This window comes from Vulpes lagopus, chromosome 3 (genome assembly GCF_018345385.1).
Source record: "Vulpes lagopus strain Blue_001 chromosome 3, ASM1834538v1, whole genome shotgun sequence".
In the NCBI taxonomy this organism is placed as follows: Eukaryota; Metazoa; Chordata; class Mammalia; order Carnivora; family Canidae; genus Vulpes; species Vulpes lagopus.
In genome coordinates this window covers 135,723,725-135,732,043 of record NC_054826.1, presented here as the reverse complement: position 1 = coordinate 135,732,043, position 8,319 = coordinate 135,723,725, and the positions used below count along the sequence as shown (strand labels likewise).

The 8,319-nt window shown below is 36.8% G+C and overlaps 1 pseudogene; it reads left to right on the top strand.

Annotated features, from left to right (window-relative positions):
- Window positions 1-6,884: 6,884 nt before the first annotated feature.
- Window positions 6,885-7,923, top strand: LOC121487135 (annotated as a pseudogene).
- Window positions 7,924-8,319: the final 396 nt, after the last annotated feature.

Genomic DNA, 8,319 nt, shown 5'->3' with positions numbered 1-8,319 from the left:
AACTGAGGATGAGATTTGTCTTGGGTTTTTGATACTGTTTTTGAATTGGCATGCAGTTGATAAAAATTTTTGACATTCACGATCTTAATCACCTGAGCAACATTGTGCAGTGGAGATATCATTAGCTCCATTTTATATATGAAGAAGTGAAGTAATAATTAATTTTTTTTTTAAGATTTTACTTATTTATTCATGAGAAACAGAGACATAGGCAGAGGGAGAAGCAGACTCCCTAGGGGGAGCCAAATGCAGGACTTGATCCCAGGACCCCGGGATTACACCCTGAGCTGAAGGCAGATGCTCAACCGCTGAGCCACTCAGGTGTCCCATAATTGAGTTTTTAAAACCACAGTGTTAGTAATTGACAAAATATTTTCTCAAATCCAAGTCCTCTGCCTTTCACAAACAGTAATTTTTCCATTACGCTACTCTGCCCATAATATAAGGTTATATTGGGAATTTTTTTTTTAGTGTTACACACCTGGGACATTGATTTAATTTAAATAGAAGTCAGTATTTTTTTTTTTTTAATAGACACCACATTAATACAACTCAATTGCTTCTGGTAAGGGTTCTTATACCAAGAATAATATCTACATGTCCCCGAGCAGCTATTTCGTACAAATATATGGGCGTTTCACTTTCATTAGCTCACTAACCCTTACAATAACATATAAACTGTCCATATTCCATTCTTTTACCTGTACACTGGATTCTATTCCATTTTGCATACTTAGGATACTGTATCCTGTCCGGTACTTCCATTTTCTCTCCACTTATTTTCTTCTGAGCCCCAATCAATTTGGCTTTGCTCCTTACCATCACTAAAACAGGTCTTAAAATTACAGTTCTAGTGCTTATCAAATATATCGGTGATCTCCATGTTGCTAAATTTATTGGTCAATTTTCAGTCCTTTCTTTAGTCTATCAGTAGCATTTAACACAGCTACTTACTCACTTTTCCTTGAACTATTTTCTCCATCTGGCCTTCAGAACACTAATCTTTTATCCTTTGCCTTCTCTTTGGCTACTGCTTTTCTGAATTACCCTGGGTTTTCTTTCTCTAAACTTTAAAGAATCTCTAGATTCAGTATTTTGATATCTTTTCTCCAATTATACACACAACCTGGATGACTTTCCTCAAACCTATAGATTTATTACCATATTTATATATGCTGATTACTTCCAAATTTATTTCTCCAGTAAGAATTCTCCTGTATTGTATATATATTAACTAACATCTTACTTGACATCTCTACTTTTATATCTAAAAGTCATCTCAAATGTAGCATGTTCAAATCCAGACTCAGTGATTTCTGAACACGGGTTTAAACCTGATTCTTCCTGTCTTCCTCTGCCTTCTCTATCCTTTCAATTCCTGAAGCTACATATTAGTTTCTTGTTGCCACTGTACCAAATTACTATATATTCCTTGTCATAAAATAGCATAAGATACATTTGTTATCTTACAGTTCTAGATCTGAAAATGAGTCTTAACACTTTTAAAATCTGAAAAACACTGGCTGGATTGTTTTTGAGTTGTTTTGTCTTGTTTTTTTTTTTTTTTTTTTTTCTGGAGGCTCTAAGAGAAGCCATTCCCTTGCCCTTTCCACCTTCCTAAGGTTCTCTTCATTCTTTGGCTCCTGGTACTGTATTATATAGCATTTTCTCCATTCATTTCTGTCATCACATGTACTTGATCCACTCTGACTCCTCCTGGGTCTCTCTTCAAAGAACCCTTCTGATTACATTGGGCTTTCCCAACTGATCTACGGTAATTCTCTGATCTCAAGATCATTAATTTAATTTCATCTGGAAAGTCCTTTTTGGCATATAAAGTAATTATTCACAGGTCCCATGGGTTAGGACATATTTGAAAGATCATTAATTCAGTCTACAACAGATCATAAGTCTTGAAGTCATTCCTGACTCCTCTCTCTATCATAGTTTATATCCAATTCATCAGCAAATCCTGCACATTATTCTTTTGAAATCTATCCCTAATCTGGCTGTCTCTTACCACCTTTTCTGATCCTAAACTTGTAGAAATTTCTATCATCTGGATTACAACAATACTTCCAGCTAGTCTCCTGCTTCTAAGCTTGCAACTGCTATAGTTTGTTCTTCACCCACTACTAGAGAGCTCCTGTTAAAACTGAAGACTTATGACATCACTTTTCTGACTACAATCTCCTAGTGGTTTCCAGTCTCACTCAGACTTATATCCAAAATTCTTATCACAGTTTACATGTCTATGAATCCTGTCTCTAGACTGACTCTGTGTTCTTGCCTCCTATCACTTGTCTTTTGTTGGATTAATCATAGGACCTTTACACTTATATCCTTCCTTGTGCTTAGAATACTTTTCCTTAGATGGTTCCACAAAGGTGGATTTCTCATTACCTTTAGGTTTCTCTAATTCAGTCAGACAGGCTTCCCTGACAACATTATCTTGTAGTTGAATGCCCCAAATATTTTGTCCTATCCTGTTTTATTTTTCTTTTTAGCACATATTACCACCTGACCTATCTCAAATTTCTTTGTTTAATAATTATTTTCTGGTAATATTTTTCCAAAGTCCATGCCAGCATTCCTCCTATAGTCCCATGGCCAGAATGATGCTTGGCATGCTGGAAGCAATTAATAGATATGTGTTGAATGATTGAAAAAATGAACACATAAATGAATGAATGTATGAACCAACAAACAGCCAATTGAAGATAGAAATCATTTTCAATGCCTTACAGGCCAAGAAACTGAACCACATTAAGTTACTTGCTCTAAACTATGAGAGGACACAAAAAAACCTGGATTTGAATTCACATTTGTCTGACTCAAAATGTCTAGATGTTGCATATTATATCAACATACCAGGTAGGTGATGAAATCAATTTTCATGCAAAAGCATATTATATACTCTAAAACAGTCTACAGATTTTGGGTGTTACTTATATACTGTGTATATATATATATATATACACACATACATATATAATATGTATATATATACTTATATATACAGTGTGTGTATATATATACTATATATATAGTTGATCTTAACTAGTAATAAGCAAATTTGTACTTTTTTATTCACCATAACACATTCTTATTTAACATATGGCTCTAAGAGGCCACCAGGACATTAACAAAGTTTTATAATTAAGATATATGTATGTATCAGGCTTATTTACTCTTGGTTTCAAGACTGCCTGTCATGTTCTTCTCCTGGTATCTCTATGGCTCCTTCCTCTAACTTAAATGTCTGCTTCATTGTCTCTCCTCTATCCCTATAACATAACATTTATACATTCTCTCTCTCTATCCTTTATCCTAATTTATATTTCTTCATTGATTTATTTCTACTAATTGGTTTTGATTTATTACATATCTATTTATTAATTTGTTTAATGTTTATCTTTATCACCAGACTGTACGCCCAGTAAAGGATAATATTTTTAAAAATTATTAAATACTGTTTTTACATTATTTCTTTTTCATTTTATTAATTGACCTAGAATATTGAATAAAAAGTTATGAAAAATTATTTTATTTTATTGTATTTTTTTTGAAAAATTATTTTAGTAGAAGTGAATATAAAATAACTTATTTAACAGTTTATTGGCCATAAATCATCAGATATTTTGTATTTTGTTAGAGATGTATTCATCTATTCCATGTAGTGTTGCTTAGAGCCTAATATATACTGGAAACTAAAATATATTTTGAAAAATTGACATGGATTAAGTGACAAAGGGAGGCTAATACTATGGAGCCTTTTTCTTATCTCTGGAGCTTCATTCCCAAGTTTTACAAAATTGACCACAGTTCGTGCCTTATTAACAGCAGTGTGGACTATATTTCAAGGACATGCTATTGTATCTGGCAATACTGCTTATACCTGGGAAATACTTATGCATAATGGATTTTGTGCCTAGCTTTTTTAAATTGTGTATTTTTTTTCATGTTAACTATCACTTTAAAAATGAGATTTATAAAGACATATGATATTTTTATTTGATATAATTGACAAATAGTTCTTGCATTTTGCAGGTCTCAATGGTAGCCCATGGATATTGAGTTTTTTTTACTTTTAAATGCCATTTACCTGAAAAGCAACTTTCAGGTTAGAGTACCTCTTTTGCCCATACCATACATTTAGATAATGCATAGACTAGAGGAGTAATGATGTCATATATCATGGAAATAGAGATCTGTCATTTAAGATAAAATAGTACTGGACTGATGAGTGGTCAATTAATTTTATTAACTTGGATGAAGCAAGTTAATATTCCTTAGCTAATTCACTGTTATACTAAGGAATGTATCTCTGGAGATTCTCTCTGAGCTGAAATAATTTTACAAATCTATTGTTAATTAGCTTCATCCTTGAATATACCAACAACGAAGAAAGAGCTGAATGGCCTCTGAACTGTGTGTGCCTCTCGCTTTACAAGTGGTCCAATAGGAGCAGTGTTTAGCATGCACACAGCTTATATGAGGCTGTTGGAATCTCCTTTGCATTCCATGCTTGCTTTCTGGGTTAATGGAGGGCTTACATGTTTAGAACTGTCAAGTGAATATCTTTTTACAAGCATTACACCAATTTCAGGAGAGGGTAAAAGAACAAAGAATGTAATCTTATTCCACATAACTCAAGAGCACTCAATTATTTGGGCACTCTAAGATCATTATTTTATCATTTTGAAGAGCATGAAATTAATTGAAGGATAAAGTGGGTCTGAGTTAGGCAAACTACATGATTTTATTTTAAATTCCTTCTTGGCAGTGATTTCTGTTGCTATTCCAGGTTTTCCAAATGGCTTCTTTTTTTCCTCAACTGTTACTTCAACTCTTACTTTTAAACCATATTGATACATGTTTTCTCACTTAAACAAATACATTGTTTGATATATTTGATATATCTCAGTAGCTGCTATATTCAGTATTTAAACATTCCATCAATGTCTTCTCTTTTCCATCAGAACAGCTATACCTTATTTTTCTCAGTGGAATATTGTATTCTTCACTGCTCCATGTCTCACTGCCTCTTTCTTTATAGTTTTATAATTGAACTGGGGATTATAAAACAAAAATGTTGCCAAAAACATCCATAATTTTGTCAAGAATGGTAAGGGTCTTTTTTTTTTTTTTCTAAGCAATTAAGGGATTTGTGGTTTTCATAATGTTGTATTGTGAAGGTAACATTTAGAACAATGTCTACTCATGGGAAAATTAAACTCTTAAATTAATAGTTAGGAGGGATTTATGACATGAGTATGTAACTATAATAAGGCAAAACGTGAGGTACTGTAGAAAGTACAGTTATTGCTACAAGCAAAATGTTTTTTTTAAAGGTAAAAAGTTGATAATAAATTGTTAGAGGGGTTTACTTTTTAGAGATCATCTGTTTCCACCTCTTTAATCTCAATGTGAGGAATGTATATCCAGAGAATTTAAGCAATCCATCAAAGTCCTACAATTCCAACAATCTTTTGATTTTTGTTGTACTCCTGCTGAGATCTTTCTTTCTGTGAATTCTTATTCATCAGAAGACATACTTGAGCTCTGAATATTTTTTTGTGTGTATACTCTCTGTGGTGTCCACAAGAGAGAGGTCTTCATAGTCCTTAAAGGCAGTGGTCATCATGTATATGTTAACCTCTTTGGAGGTGTTTAAATACTTTTTGATTAATATTATAAGCCAAATGCATCAGTGAAATTTAATAATTAGCCTTCTGTGACTTGGGAATAACTGCAATTTAAAATAGGTAAGCTTCATGGACTTCTAGTTGGTCAATGGCTTGAAACAGGTAAGGCAAGGGAGTTAGCTGTGTAGACACTTAATAGAAAGCATTCCAGGAAGATGCTTCAGGCAGTGCAATTGGCCTCAGGTGCCATCATGTCTCTTGCATATAAGAAGGAATAGATAGGCTGGATAACTAGAACAGTTATCAAGAGGAAAGTCAGCAAGAAATAAGGCTGGGGGGATGGGAAGAGCAGATTACACAGGGCCTTTAAGTTGCATTAGTTTCCTAGTTTCCTGGAGCTCCTGTAACAAATTATCACCAATTGATGGTTTAAAACAAAATTTAATCTCTCACAGTTCTGGAGATACAAAAGCAAGGTGCCAGCAAAACCATGCTTTTTCTCAAGGCTGTAGGGAAGAATCTTTTGCCTAGTCCTAGCTTTTGATGGTTGCTAGCAGCCCTTGACAATCTTTGGCTTGTAACTGTATCACTCTAGTTTCTGCCTCCACAGTCACATGGTGTTCTCTCTCTATGTCTTTGTAGTCAAATTTCCTTCTTCTTATGATACCAGTTATTGAATGAAGGTCCACTCTAATTTATTATAACCTTATCTTAATTTCATCTGCAAAGACATTTTCTAAATAAGTCACATTTTGTGACTCCAAATAGACATACATTTTTTAGGACACTATTCAATCCAATACATAGGTCAGTCAGAGGCCTCTGGCTTTTATCCTGAAGAAAGTGAAGCTACAGTAGGATTTTGAGCAGACAAGGCCACATGATGTGATGTATAGTTTGAAAGGACATCTCTGGTTAGCAGAGGAGGCCGTATGAAAAGACTGTACACTGACGGGAGAAAATGTCTGCAACCATAGGTATCCGGTAAAGGGTTAATATCCAAAATATATAAAGAACTCATGCAACTCATAGGAAACAAAATAAAACAAATCAAAAACAAATAAATTTTAAAAAACCCCACAGCTACAAGACAATCTGACTAAAAAATGGGCTGAGGATCTGAATAGATATCTTTCCAAAGACGACATACAGAAGGTCAACAGGTACATTGCATTAGGCTCAACATTACCAATCATCAGGGAAATGCAAATTAAAACCACAGTGACTCTGCTCGCCCCCGTTCGACAGACAGCCGCGTCTTCTGGTGCAGGGCCAGCCGCGTCCCCGAGACACGATGGTGAAGGTCGGAGTGAACGGATTTGGCCGTATTGGGCGCCTGGTCACCAGGGCTGCTTTTAACTCTGGCACAGTGGATATTGTCGCCATCAGTGACCCCTTCATTGATCTCAACTACATGGTGTACATGTTCCAGTATGATTCTGCCCACGGCAAATTCCACGGCACAGTCAAGGCTGAGAACGGGAAACTTGACATCAACGGGAAGTCCATCTCCATCTTCCAGGAGCGAGATCCTGCCAACATCAAATGGGGTGATGCTGGTGCTGAGTATGTTGTGGAGTCCACTGGGGTCTTCACCACCATGGAGAAGGCTGGGGCTCACTTGAAGGGCAGAGCCAAGAAGGTCATCATCTCTGCTCCTTCTGCTGATGCCCCCATGTTTGTGATGGGCGTGAACCACGAGAAGTAGGACAACTCCCTCAAGATTGTCAGCAATGCCTCCTGCACCACCAACTGCTTGGCTCCTCTAGCCAAAGTCATCCATGACCACTTTGGCATCCTGGAGGTCCTCAATGACCACCGTCCATGCCATCACTGCCACCCAGAAGACCGTGGACAGCCCCTCTGGGAAGCTGTGGCGTGACGGCCGAGGGGCTGCCCAGAACATCATCCCTGCTTCCACTGGCACCGCCAAGGCTGTAGGCAAGGTCATCCCTGAGCTGAACGGGAAGCTCGCTGGCATGGCCTTCTGTGTTCCCACCCCCAATGTGTCAGTTGTGGATCTGACCTGCCGCCTGGAGAAAGCTGCCAAATATGATGACATCAAGAAGGTAGTGAAGCAGGCATCGGAGGGCCCCCTCAAGGGCATCCTGGGCTACACTGAAGACCAGGTTGTCTCCTGTGACTTCAACAGTGACACCCACTCTTCCACCTTTGACCCGGGGCTGGCATTGTCCTCAATGACCATTTTGTCAAGCTCATTTCCTGGTGTGACAATGAATTTGGCTACAGCAACTGGGTGGTGGACCTCTGGTGAGAATGGACTATAAGGGAGAAAAGTTGGTGGAGAGGAAACTTCCAACTAGGAAGTTATTAGTCATATTCAAGGTAAGAAATGGGGATGATTCAGACCAAGGTTGTGGCCATGCAGGGAATGAGAAATAGAGTCTGGATAACTTTTGAGGATTAAACCAACAGGGTTTTATGACAAAATCAGATATGGAGTATGATAGTAAGAGAGGAATCCAAGATTACCCTAAGTCTTTGTCCTGAGCCAGTGGAAGGGGAGAGTAAAATCCATTGAAATGGGAAAGGTTGTCAATCATCCATATTTCAGAGAATATTAGCACTTCATTCTGGACATGTGAGATGTCCAGTAGGTAGCTTATATGTAAGTCTGGGATTTGTGTGAGAAGTCTGAGAAGTAGATACA